The 14,938-nt window shown below is 43.4% G+C and overlaps 1 pseudogene; it reads left to right on the top strand.

Moving 5' to 3' along the window:
- Window positions 1-1,982: 1,982 nt before the first annotated feature.
- Window positions 1,983-6,980, top strand: LOC125485265 (annotated as a pseudogene).
- The last annotated feature ends 7,958 nt before the right edge of the window (window positions 6,981-14,938 follow it).

Below are 14,938 nucleotides of genomic sequence, written 5' to 3' on the forward strand. Positions count from 1 at the left end.
CGGTACAGCACTTTACCTGTATAATTGGAATCAAACCCTTAACCATTCTCACCGGCCATACTGCCAAACAACTACTGCTGGACTGCGGAAATGACTGGTGACACACTCAAGCCTTCGCAGACCGCAACCATGACTGCAGTAGAATGACAGGGGAAGTAGTTACAGGTGGACCCAACCTGAAACCTCAGAAGCAATATGGGTTCCCCAAGCAGGCTGAGGGGAAGGTTGCCAAGATTATAAACAGCCCTCTTCAACAGGGAGTCCTCTACCCAGTAGGCTCTGCCAAAAAAATCTCCAACCTGGCTGGTCAGGAAACCAGACAGCTCCAAGAGGCAATGGATTTTAGACTATCCCCCTCAGCAAGCAATACCAGTACAGGTTTGTGTTCACTTTCCAGGGTCAACTGTATACTCGGATTTGTTCAACCGACGGCTTCTAAAATTCTCCCTCTTTTTTTCATCAACAGCTAGCCAAGGGGTAAGAATCAGAGTAACTGATTCAATATGTAGATTACCTCCACCAATAGACAGATACTAAATCAGGGCACATCTGACTACTTAATGAACTGTTAACACCACTCACTTCACCATGGTTAAAGGTGAACTCTAAGAAAGCTCAGATCATGAAGTCATGGGTCTCTTATCTGGGCACCACTGTGACCCATGGAAAACACCAGATAGAAAAGAAGTGCACTGAGTCTACAGCATACTTACGCCCACCCCCAGGTGTAAGCTTATTGTGTTCTTTTCTAGGACTATTGGGGTATTGTCAGAACCATATAGATGATTTTGCCATCAAAGTCTCCCCACTGTCAAACCTGTTAAAAAAGAATGTAACCTGGGAATGGACCGAGTAGCATATGAAAGCTGTTTCAGATTAAAACAGGCCATACCAAAAGCTCCTGCTACAGGTACCAGATCTGAACCCCCATATGCACGAGAAGTGGATGTCACAGACGTTACACTCACAACTGTACTCTTACAGGAACACCACAGGTGACTCGGACTCATGTCCTACGCCTCCCAACTCAAATCCTCACAGCAGCAGGATTTCTCGGTGTGTGAGAAATACCTCACAGTTTTCTGGGCGGTACAGCACTTTACCTGTATAATTGGAATCAAACCCTTAACCATTCTCACCGGCCATACTGCCATACAACTACTGCTGGACAAAACTGCAAAGCGCTGCACCCTGACACTTCAGGGCTGCAACATTATGGTAGAATGTACCAAAGTGCCCATTATCCTAGTTGACAACTTGAGGTACAGAGGGGAACCTCATGAATGCCAGGTAGTGACAATGAATGATCTCAAGGGACCATTTGTGCCAAAACAAAACAAATGAGAATCCAAGAGAATCAGGAAAACCGATACATGGACATTTAAAATTTTTGTATTTGGGTCCTGTAAGGTGGAAGGTGGGAACAGGAAAACAGGATGCGGAGTACATATAGAAAACCACCAAGACAAACCCGTGGTGGAATTAGCATTAAAGCTCCCCAACAAAACGAGCACCCAGGCTGCTGAACTAGCAGTCAGTCATCCAGATTAACAATCACCCCACTCACAAACATACATTCAGACAAATGTATGAGTGGAACAGTTTAACTGGCTTCCTGCCACTGCGGGAAGCCAGAAGTTTTGTGTTGGTAGATGGGAAGCCCGTATCATCTGCATCCCTGCTAAAATACATATTCCAAACTGCTTAAGAACAGGAATACAGGATTGTTAAAGTCAGCGCACACCATAAATCTTCCTTAACTGAGAATATAGGGTAGATAAATTTGCCAAGCAGGATGCCAGAGAGGGACAACCATGGCAGACCTCGATTCCCGAACAGATAGATGCTGTCACTGTGAATCAAACTAAGGTTGAGGACCTTAAACGATGTCAAGGAAGCAACAATGATTCCTGAACAGGTACATGCTGTCACAGTGATTCAAACTAAGGTTGAGCACCTTAAACAATGTCAGGGAAACAACAATGATTCCTGAACAGGTAGATGCTGTCACAGTGAACCAAACTAAGTTTGAGGACCTTAAACAACGTCAAGGAAGCAACAAAGACTTAAGACAAATTCAGTTCAAGCCCAACATTTTGTTTGAGACAGTGGAAATTAAGAAAATTATCTAAAGCAGGAAAATATGGAAGAAGAAACCGATATCAGAGATGGCTGAGCAATAAGAATGCGCTGTAGTAAACCACAATAAAACACAGAAAACTATAGTGTGAGTTAATCCTCTTGTGCCCCTTTCAAGAACTAGTTCCAGTATTCAGCAATAAGTGTGAATTTGATCCAACAAGCGCTTTGCTCATCAAAGATAGTAAGAATTGCTGATGCTGGAGTCTGAGATAACACAGTGTGGAGCTGGAGGAAGACAGCAGGCCAGGCAGCATCAGAGGAACAGGAAAGCTGATGTTTTGGGTCAGGACCCTTCTTCAGAAATGGGGGAGGGGTAGAGGGCTCTGAAGTAAATAGAGAGAGGAGGGGTGGGGCTGAGGAAGGTAGGTGGGGTGGTGATAGGTGAGTGCTAAGTTGCGGTCCTGGAAATACGAGGACATCTGGACTAAGGGGGTGGTCATGGGAACCCAAGCTATGCCTGCCTCTTTGTAGGATATGTGGAACAGTTCCTCTTCCGCAGCCACACTGGCACAATGCCCCACCTCTTCCTCCACTACATCGATGATTGTATTGGCGCCGCCTCGTGCTCCCACGAGGAGCTCGAACAGTTCACCAACTTTACTAACACCTTTCACCCCAACCTCAAATTCACCTGGACCATCTCTGATACCTCTCCTTCCTGGACCTCTCTGTCTCCATCTCTGGTGGCCACCTCAAAACTGATGTCTATTTCAAGCCCACTGACTCCCACAGCTACCTAGACTACACCTCCTCTCACCCACCTTCCTGCAAGAATGCGATTACCTACTCACAATTCCTCTGCCTCCGCCGCATCTGCTCCCAAGATAAGGCATCCCTCTCCCGAACATCCCAGATGTCCTCGTATTTCCAGGACCGCAACTTCCCCCCTCCTATGGTTGAAAATGCTTTCAACCGCATCTCTTGTGTTTTCCGCAACTCAGCCCTCACACCCCGCCTCCCCGCAACAAAAACAAAGACAGAAGCCACCTTGTCCTCACGTATCACCCCACTAACCTCTGGGTTCAATGCATCATTCTCCGCCACTTCCGCCATCTGCAATCTGACCCCATAACCAAGGATATATTTCCCTCCCCACCACTATCTGCCTTCCAGAGGGACCGCTCTCTCCGCAACTCCCTTGTCTGCTCCACACTCCCCACTAGCCCCACCACCCCCGGCACCTTTCCCTGCAACTGCAGGAAGTGCTACACCTGCCCCTATACCTGCCCCCTCACCTCCATCCCAGGCCCCAAAAAAACATTCCACATCAGACAGATGTTCACCTGCACATCCGTCAATGTGGTCTATTGCAACCGCTGCTCCCGATGTGGCCTCCTGTACATCGGTGAGACCAAGCGGAGGCTCGGAAACCGCTTTGTAGAGCACCTGCGCTCTGTTCACGACAAACGACAACACCTTCCAGTCGCAAACCACTTCGATTCCCCCTCCTACTCCCTGGACAACATGTCCATCCTGGGCCTCCTCCAGTGTCACAATGCCACCCGGAAACTGGAGCAGCACCTCATATTCCGCCTTGGGAGCCTACAACCCAATGGTCTCAATGTGGACTTTACTAGCTTCAAAATCTCCCCACCCCCCACCTCATCCCATGGGCAACCCTCCCTCTCATCCCCGTCTCCTTGATCTGTCCGTCTTCTCTCTCACCTATCCGCTCCTCCCACCTCACTGATCAACCCCCACCATTGTCTACCTGCACTCACCTATCACCATCCCACCTGCCTCTCATCTCCGCCTCCTTGACCTGTCTATCTTCTCTCCCACCTATCCGATCCTCCCACTTCACTGACCAACCCCTACCATTGTCTACCTGCACTCACCTATCACCACCCCACCTACCTTCCCTAGCCCCACCCCTCCTCTCTCTGTTTACTTCGGAGCTCACTACACCTCCCCCATTTCTGAAGAAGGGTCTCGACTCGAAACGTCAGCTCTCCTGTTCCTTTGATGCTGCCTGGCCTGCTGTCCACACTATCCTATACACATCAAAGATTTGTGTCTGAGGAGTCCTATAACATAAAGCCTCTGAAGGATCTTGGAGTATGGGAAGTATACACCTTGGACACTGGCATAAGATTCTCCCAGACCACTTTTCAAGGTGGATCCATTCAGCAAAGATAATCACATATTTCTGCAAATATAACCCTGGAGAAGGAAAACAAAGGTTTCTTCAATGGGTTTACAGTCAGAAGAAAAATTTACAAGTGCTACTGCAACCCTACTAGTAAGCCAATAAAGATCACTTGATCGGAGCAGTGCAAGTGCTATTGCCCAATATATGAATCTAATACTTTGCCTTCAAATCTGCCAAAAAAAGACGAGCACCTATACCACTGTTATCTGTTGTGCAGAGTTTTTCAAAAAATTTAACACAGAAAGCATCAGCTAGACTAACATTTTTTTAAGATGATTCTGTCAATTGTACTGAACAGAATATGGCAGGTTCCAGCAGACAAAGAGTGCAGTCACTTGGTGTAGAGTTGCATTCAAAAGAAAGACAAAGAGAAAGGCTCCTCTGCCTTCAACCAAAAAGAAAACCAAGATGGTCATTGAGGATCAGTGGATTTATGCCAGAGTGCTGATGCTGCAGATAAGGCTTCTGCTATTAAAATGATCATGGTTCAGCTGGTATTGGATTTGAATGTAGTCATGAGAGATTGTCGAATAAAGAAATAAAAGCTCCAGGATATCAATGATACAAAAGGACCAATTATTCAAAAAGGAGAAGAGGAGCTACCAGTAGATGGTACATCCAATTCTCAAAACGTATAGACTATGGAACCTGGCAACTCAGGTGAGTATAGTTCCTTTACTGAGACAGATAAAAAAAAAACTGATACCAAATCTGAGGGCAAAATAAATACAGCTGAAGATGTTTGTAACCAAATTGTAACAGAAATGTATAAACATTTGATGGCAAATATGTATAATGATGTGTCAATGGCAAACTCAAATGTCAAAGAACCACCAATTGCAGAAAATATACACAATATACAAAACACACACCTGAAAGATTCTGATGGGAATGTCAAGTTTCAGCACCATGTTACCGCCCAATAAAAGAATAGTAGAAGAACTGAATCAGACCTCAAAAGAAACAAGCATTTCTAAAGATGTAAGCATGAGTCATGTCGCAAAAAAAAATTGCTAATTCTCAGTCATCTAATGTAACTGACAAAGAACATCAAAACCATTCAGACACAGCAGAGATCACTGAGCTGAAAACTGAAAAAAGCAATTCTGAACAGTCAGATGAAACATTGGATTTCCAGAATGCTGAATGTACTAAAATAACATAGAGCACCGTTATGCTATTGTCTGACATGACTTTGAAAAACACTTCTGGAAGTACTTCTGTACAATGTCCACCAGTCAACAATTTCACTGTGCCAGCGTCTTCCGAGCAACAGAATTATGTGTCAGCATCAACTAAGTCTGCTGATGCGACTGAATGCACACTTGCTGGTAGGCAAGATAAGATGCCTGTTGTCAACTAATCAGCTACAGAACCCTCAGCATCCACTGATTCCCATCCATCATTGTCAACCAAAGATGTCACCAGAAAGTCCAACAAAGATTCCAATGCTATATAAATGTGAATCTCAGCTTAAGCCTTCAAACGAAACCACAATAGACTATATACCAAAGGTTGGAATAGTGACCCAGTAAAATTGTCCCTAAAAGTCTTTAGAAAATGAAGCATTTGTCACGTATGGAATCATGCCAGAAATTGAAATACTGGATCAGCAATCAGCCTCTTATAATGTTGCTCCAGTGTCTGACACTTCAAAAGAGTCAACAAAGCAGCCTTTATACATCAGAAGAACCTCTAACAAGCATTACAAGAGAGCTAACCACTTTTCACTAAGGAACTCATTTTGATAGAAGTGCTAAAGGGAGATCCATTCCAATCCCATACCCAGAAATAACACATTACAAATTCCTTGCTGACAGTGATAATGCACAATCTAAGTTGCTAGCAAGTAGGAAGAACCCAGAGTACTTCACAAAGGAAAATGAAGCCTGGAGAAGGTCTAGTGTTGCACCCTCCTGTGTGGGGCCCTCAACATCATGATTTAGGAACCTTTCTTGGACACATTTGACATTCCTCCAGTTGCATAAAAGGACCTCAGGACAATATGTCACCTCTGCACTTGCTCGAAGTTGCAGTTTACCATCTCAATCCATTTACATAGAGAGAAAATTTCACATTAAAGCAGTAAAACCGGGTGTCAGTTCAGAAAGAAATGCAGATGATCTAACTTATAATTTCGCCATCTCCAGAATTTGCTGTCATTTCTGAAGAAAATGCCCAGAAAAAATTGTCCAAATCTGGTGAGGCCAGATACAAATCTGTATCTTGATCTTCAAAACCTTTCAAAGTACCAAACAAGCCATCTATCTGTGTAAAGTTAGGGCACACAGAAACTGCCAGAACTGCTGTTATTACTGCAAAGAAGTACACCTACACCTCATGATCAAATTTTGCTCTGATGGTGTCTTCAGCAGCCAAGAAAACACAAATAAATCTAACATGTTCCTTTAAACCCAAGGGTGTTGCAATGGACATACCAACCCTGTTTTCTCCCAGTAATTCTGCAGAAAGAGAATTGCATCTGCCTTCACCAATTCATTATGAATCCAGTCACAACAGTTTACCAAAACAGACTTTGTCTCCTGTAAGAGGACCAGTACATTTGCTACAAAACAGTAGAGAACACAGGCACCATCTGAGAAGGGACATGGTTGGCTATGATGGGATCCTACCATATGCTGTCCAGAAGGAAAGAAGGCTTGTAGGCACCACTCTGAGCAAATGACAGCAGACAGACAGTACAATGCTATGTCCATAACCAGTTTACCCAAATGAATATGCCTTGTCTGATTTTCAGACAAGCACAGACTTACTGAGGGGAAGGGGAGTGTGCATTACCACCTCACTCCAGGAGTACAACTACAGGTGTCAACATGCACTTACACCAACACCATCTTTTGTGTTAGACTCTACATACTGGCCAGGATAGGCCTAATTGAATTGACCGACATACAACAGAGGGAAAGGGCCCTATTCAACGTAAGTGAGGAATGCTGGCAGACCTGGGTGGAGTATTTTGCAAGATAAGACACTAGGATTAACCTCTTGCCAGAACAACAACAACAGATTTGGACCCAATTAGCTAATGCCCATAGAGTAAGTAGTGCAGCAGGCTGGAGAAATTAAACAAGAAACGTGGGAGATTAAGGTCATCACTTGATGAGATGATTTTTGGGACTGGGGTACAAACATACAAATTCACCCCTGCATTAAGGTCTTCTCACAATTGGTGGTCCTTTCCATCCCATTCACTCTGGTTTGCATAACTGTATGCACAGTTGTCTGGTGGAAAAAGGAACTCTCCCACCAACTGAATGAAAAAAGTAGAAATTGCTGGAAAACTCAGCATGTGTCATAGCATCTGTAATGAAGAAAGGTCATAGACCTAAAATGCTAACTCTGCTTTCTCTCCACAGATGCCACCAGACCCTTGAATTTTTCCAGCAATTACTGTTTTTTTTATTTCAGAGTTGTGTGATCCTATTTCACTAATGCTGTTTTAGATCAAGAAGAGCGAATATGGTCAGAATGGCTAGGCCCAAAACTAGAATGGGCAACCTTTGAGCAGCCAGGCCCAACGGGACTTTCAGGGAAGGTCAAGCATAAAACATTCACGAGGGCAAACCCAGACTTGCCATGGAAAACGAGGCTGGTTTCTGTATTGGAATATGGCGAGCAGACTTGCTGGTGTCCCAGGTTCCCACCATAACCATGTATAGAGAGGGGGACATGCCCGTGATACATCAGAAGTTAGACACCGAGGGTAACCATCCCATTAAATGCTGTAATCTTGACCTCGAAGATCATCTGGTTGAGGGCCAAAAGACAGCATTCTGGATTAATGCAGCAGGGACCGATAAAAGGGGACACCTGGCAGCCATTTTCACATTAGACAGCTCTAACCACCTGGAGAGAAAGAGAAGCTGACCATGTGCACAGTCAACTTCTGCCAAGTCTATCAGAACCTGGCCATGTTTAGCTGCATGGATAGTGTCTGGTCCTAATCTGGTAATCAAATGTAATTTAGATAAGGATAGTGACAAAGATTTAACGTTGCGATTGGTAGAATAATTAATGTAAGAATCAGGAATTTTACCACAAAAGAGCAGGATTTTAGATAATATTCAGCCATACAGCCCTTTTTATGTTTTTAAAGTATTTTGTGAATAAAGTTACGTTGAATTGCAAGTCAACTCTGTTCCTTTGGTTCGTCTAGTATTGTACCCAAGTAAAATGAGCTTATGTAGAAACTGGCGCAAGTGTCGAAAGCACGGCAACATCCATTCTTAAATAGTGGGGTTATATTAGTTACCTTTGAATCATTGGAATTATTCTGGAGTCTAAAGAATCTTGTAAGATCTTGCCAAGTTACTGTGGATCCCATGTGCTCTTAGCTTCTTTATCAGTCTCCCATGTGTCACCTCGTAACAGGATATGTTGAAATCCCTATAAACTACATCAACTGCACTACCCTTATCTACAGACCTGATCACATCCTCAAAACAAATCAAATTTTCCAGTGTAGTGATTGGAACCAGGTGGACCTTGTTGACAAGAGATCCTTGATTGGGGTTGTTTACCTGGGCCAATCAGGAAGCTCTGGCTGTCCAATATTGACAAGGGATTTAGAATCTCCTGAGTTCAGGAGATTGGCTCCGAGCTGGCTGGCCACAGCAAGTGCACTGTGCACAGTAAATAAAGGGTGGCTTGGTGATGGGATACTGGCCTCTGTGCAGTTATTTCAGTTAGGTATGACTTCCCTTTGACAAAGCCATGCTGACTATTCCTGATCAAACTTTACCTTTCCAACAGGAGATTAATTCTCGCCTTCAGAATTTTCTCCAATAGTTTCCCTACCACTAATGTGAGACTCACTAGTCTGTAATTCCCTGGTTTATCCCTACCTCCCTTCTTGAAAAGTCAAACCAGTTTAATTGCTTTCTGTCCTCTGGCACCTGCCCTGTGGCCAGAAAGGAATTAAATTTTGAGTCAGAGCCCCTTTAAGTTCCTCCCCAGCTTCCCACAGCAGCCTGGGATACAAATCATCCCAACATGGGGATATATCCATGTTTAAATCTGCCAAACCCTCCAATACCTCCCCACTTCCTCCTTACAGCCCTTTTCCCCAAATTCTGTACCTACAATCTCCATCTTCTGCGTGTAGATAGTTATGAAGCACTTGTTTAACACTCTACCAAGCTCCACACACAAATTTCCCACTTGGTCCCTAATGGGCCCAACTCTTTCCTGGTTATCCTCCTCCCTTTAATATACTTATAAGATATCTTGGGATATTCCCTGATTTTACCAGCCAGTCTTTTTTCATGCTCCTTCTTTACTCTCCTACATTCTGAGGATCCCCCTGCACTTTCTACACTCTACTAAGACATCTATTAATTTGATCTATCTCCCTTTACACATGTTAAAGCCTCTCTTTTCCTTCTTATGCAGTCCTGACTATTCTAAGACACTGGGGATACTCTGGGCTTGTTGTTTCTCTATTTCAACAGAAAGGAAACATGTTAGATCTGTACTCTTCCCTTTTCTTTTTTGAACACCCCTCTAATGCATTGTTCTGTTGTAGATTTTCCCACAATTATCTGTTCACTGTCTACTTTGGCAAGATTTGAATAAAATCTACCTTCCCCAATTCCAAGACCTTTTTTTGCTGACCATATTTTTCCTTTTCCCAAACAAACTTAAATTGTACTGTGTTGCAGTCCCTGTCACTAAAATGCTTTCCCACTGTTACCTCAACCACCTATCCAACTTTGTTCCCCATAGTTAGGTCTAGCACTGCACTGACTCTTGTTAGACCTTCTATGTGTTGACATAAAAAGGTCTTTTGAATGCATTTATCATTAGCCATATAAATACTGAATACATTAGCCAAATAAATGCTGTGACTACAAGAGCAGAATAGTAGCAAATAGGGATGGGCAAGCAATGAATGTTTGTCTAGACAGCAATGTTTATAGAATCACAGAATCCCTACAGTGTTGATCGAGGCTATTTGGCCCATTGAGTCTATACTGCTCCTCCACAGAGCATCCCACCCAATCTCCATAACCCCAAATGTGGTTTTTAACTCATGGCTAATCCATCTAGCCACATCCCTGAACACGACACGGCAATTTAGTGTGGCCAATCCACCTAACCTGCACATCTTTGGATTGTGGAAGGAAACTGGAGAACCCAGAGGAAACCCACACATGGGAAGCAGTGTTAACCACTGTGTTACTGCGCTGCCCATTATCTTACATGAATGAATAAAAAGGAATGTATTGTTAGTACTGATGTAATGAAAGTGGAGACGAGAAATCTGAAAGAAAAACAGAAATGCTTGACATATTGGGCTGAATCTAATTTTTTTTGGCTAACTGAATCTTTTGGAGGGATTTTCACCACATGGCCCAGTGAGATTTTTTTGTTGCATCTTACCAAGTTTGCCTCATTAATGACCTACCTAGCTCCATTGTGGCCCTCTCATCTGAGGCTATCCCTACATTACCACATGCTGTATTCAGAACAACATGCAACTCAGTGGATATCTCCTTAAAGACTAGCATTCCACGTGCTTCAAAAGCACTTTTTGTACATGGACAAGTCTTATCAGCTCACAGCTGCCTGAAGTGATTATCAGCATTTTTATCAGACATAGCAGATAAGGGGAAATTAGCACTCCACTTTGCAGGCAGGGATTTGGAGATTATCCTGCTGGACGGGATACTGCAGACACGGGATGTCCGCTTCCCCCTGGACTAGCAAAGAAGGCCATAACACCAGTCAATGCAGTCTGCTCCAAGGTTGCCACCATGGTCAGTGTGGTCTCCCACATTCCACCAAGGCTCATGCCCTACTACTCTCACTATTGCCCGCAACATCTCTACTCACTCTCACACATCCCAAACTCTGACACCACTAATCCTGCATGCCCTCTGCACTGCTTGCTCACTTGCTCTGACACTTCCCCACTGGAACTAATTATCATCTCCCATAATACCAGCATCTCTCTCACTCCAGCCCACAACAGGGCAGAAAAGAGTCAAAATGGGTGGTGGCTGCTTGATATTCAGCTCCTTGCCCCTTATAAGAAGAGCATCCTGATGCTGACTGCCCCAAGCAGTTGACTGACTGATTCCAAGTCTCTGGAATGGTATCAAAGGAGAAGGCTATCCGTTTTGATTGAGTCAATGACAAGCTTCCTGCCTTTGTGTCTGTGCTAAATGTCAAGGCAAAACCAAACGTATATGAGCCTGCTAACTCTTGCTAAGGGGGCAAAGCTCAAAGGCAAGGTAAGGCAATGCAAAGCAAGGATGCTGGGAGCATTCAGGTAGGCTCAGAATGAATGAGTGCTATGATAGTTGGCAAAGTGCCTGGTGATGCAGCCTTTTCCAGTCCATGAGCTGGGTGGGAGTCTCTGAGTGCAGACTTAGAGGACTCCTTGCTGCAGAATTACTACAATAGTTGTCGTGCAGCTCAAGGTGCAACACTGACGTGCAGAAGAGTCCCGTACATGGATCAGAGACGTGCCATGAGGCTGGCACATGTTGAATGTCAATATCCACGGATGTGAGCTGTATGTGTCCAGTGACCATGGAGACTGTCCTGAGATCTTTGATACCCAGTGACATAAGGGTTGTTTGGAGCAAGCAATGAACTGTAGTCATCAGGTTCCGACTCGCTGCTGCCTAGCAAAAAACCCGCCTTACTGTTCCGCAAATGCACAAAAGATGCTCATTGCTCCTGATATCGAGATGGGTCTTGCCAGATTTCCCTTGTGATTCTGCCATAATTTACTGTAACCATATAAGATTATGTGACTATGGAAAATATGATGTCATAAAATTACTTATCACATTTACAAAATGAAACTCTTGGTTGCAAACCTTGCTGAGAGAAGAACATAACAACTGTCCCTATTTTACATCTATTTTATTGCTGTTGAACAGAACAACATCAGATTGCTATGTGTTTGAACCAGTGATAATGCATCAAGCCAGAAGTGAAATTTAATAAATTTATCCTTCTGGTTATCCGCTAGGTGCATTACGTCATACACTGGAAGTCCAGTTGAGTATGAATAATTGTATTAAGTTACATTATTGTTCTATTCTGCAACAGAAAATAAATAAAAGTTCACTTTCCTATAAAGGTGTAGAGTGCAGGATGGCATGCTCATTATTGGGCTTTTAAACTCTGCAGTTCCCATCATAACTAGGGGTAGTTTTGCTTCAATTAGATTGTTAGTATCTTTTCCCACCTCCAAACAAATCTAGAAAGTTGGTAAAACTCGATTGAAAGCTTCCAAAACTTTGACAACTCAGCAACAGCCCAGATTCTTCAATTCTTCAATTCTCACAGTAAAAATTCTCACAGTTTCTTCATTTCCAAATGTTTAAGCCACAAATTGGCAACACAATCATAAAATGGGAGTGGGTAGAGTTGAGTTCTGTCTTAACTCAACCTGCTGCAGTTCATGCTGAACCTCTCTCCTAACACCCCCACTGTTCAAGCTCACAGCCCTCCCTAACACTTCTTCACACAGTTCAAGCTCACAGTCCTCCTTAATGCTCCCTCCCCCTATTTGGAAAAATGAAATTTATTTTACCAGGACTTGCACAGAGCATCCACTCTCTCTCCTGATGGATGAATTTTTCCATTCAAAACGCAAGGACACTGTTGCTGTTTTACACATAAATCGCCAATGAAAATTTTTGAATAATCTGTTCCTGTGGTAAATGAAAACAATTGTTAACATTTGGGTCATACATATACATCATTTTTTAAAAATACATTTATGCATTTTCCTAATGAAATACAACTTATTCTCCCCAATAAATTTGAAGGTATTGTAGAGAGAAAAGGAGGTGCACCATATTAAGCCTGTGTCCCCACGGTATTGACTGCAGATATCACATGAGTTCTCCTAAAGGGCATGTGTGAGGCTTGGGATTGGAAGGTGGGCTTGAGGCATCAGGTTGGGTCTGTATGAAGGTCCTGCATTTCAATTTCTCCTTCCTCCTACTTCATCTTCCTTATCTCCCACTTCCAAGCTGTCTAAACGCTATGTTAGCGGTAAGCCTGTACAGGGATGCTCTTTAGGCACAACAGCAGTTAGGAGTATTGTAATAGCTCCATAGAGTCTGCATTGTTGCTTTTGCCCTTCAGGCAATCTGTTTACAGATGTACCAGAAGCTATGCTAATTGCCCAGGACAATAACTTAAGGCAGATCGAGGGCTGCAGTGCACTTTGGGGGCAGTGAGCCTGTTGGGTATTTCGTCACACAGTTGGGTGTTTGGAAGAGACACTATATCTCAATGAGTTCATTGTACACTAATGTTTCATTGCAACAGTTCATAAAATTTCAGAACTCTCAGGGGTAGCGTAGGGGGGTTGGGTCTGGGTGGGATGCTGTTCAGGGGGTCAGTGTGGACTCAATGGGCCATATGGCCTACTTGGATGCTGTAGGGATTCTATGATTTCTATGATTCTATGAAAACCATTTTGACTAGCAGCATATTTACTCTTGCTAGTTCCCTAGATTTCTAATTTTCCGTTCTCATGGCCTATCAATTATTTCCCCATTGCAAGCCTATACTTTGTTTTCAAACTTCAATTTTGCTCTGATTGCATTCTAGTCCCACCAATTTGACCATTTCTATAGTTATTAGCTATTCCAGTTCTTTAGCAGAGGGTTCCACAAGAATTTTCCAAAGAGCTTGCCAAATTAGCATCATTCAGGGAGTCCCATTCACTGAGCAGGGTCAACCAAGACTGATTTTGACTTGTGATAACAGTGTTTTCTTCATTACAAAATGAATCTTTGAAATCAGCTAAATATTTTTCTCCCTAACTCCATAAAAAAGGTCTGGTTGAGTGCACAGGTGCTTCCACCCTCTCTCACCCTAGTCCATTAGCAGTGGGTTATTTTTCCAGCAGGCTATTTGCACAGTCTGGTGAGCAGAGCAACAGGTCAACGGAATTTGCTGTCTGTTTTGTGAGGTGAATGGGCCAAAGATTAATCAAAGTGTCAGGGATGTTCATGGTAGCTGTTAATAGAACCAGCAAAGGGACATGCAGCTGTTTGTTGCCACTGCTGCTCATGATATCGTACCTGAGTCCTGGGATGTTCCTCATGCAAGGAAACAGAAGTTGTCCTTCACTATTAGGATGTGAGCCAAGAGCTCAGACACACATTATATATAGTAATCCATTTGATTTTCTGCTGTGGGATCTTGCTGTTTGCAAATCTATTGCAGGTTTTTACTATATGATGACTGTACTTGGGAACTGTTATTGAATGACAGCAGCTTCAGAAGTAAATCATCAGAATTTCTGTTTAAGTGTGACACTCTAGGTCCTTTAGGCTCAAAACATGTTTGTAATGATTAAAGCAAATATTTTGCTTTAGCTGGAGGCAGAAATGACTTTCATCTAATTTCAAGGCCAGACAAATCAGATTCCAGAAACCTCTATTTCGTTGGACGATTTTCTGGGTGCTTGATTTCAGCAGGCACAGCTTTTGTTGTATTTAACAAGGATACATTGGAATAAAAGTGCATGTAGCCCAAGAACACCCCTAAACATGCTCCAAAGCTAGCAGGAGATCTGGATGGGCACAAATAAAAGCGTGACAACAAGGTGCAGGGCTGGATGAACACAGCAGGCCAAGCAGCATC

The sequence above is a fragment of the Rhincodon typus genome, chromosome 17 (genome assembly GCF_021869965.1).
Source record: "Rhincodon typus isolate 14 chromosome 17, sRhiTyp1.1, whole genome shotgun sequence".
Lineage (NCBI taxonomy): Eukaryota > Metazoa > Chordata > Chondrichthyes > Orectolobiformes > Rhincodontidae > Rhincodon > Rhincodon typus.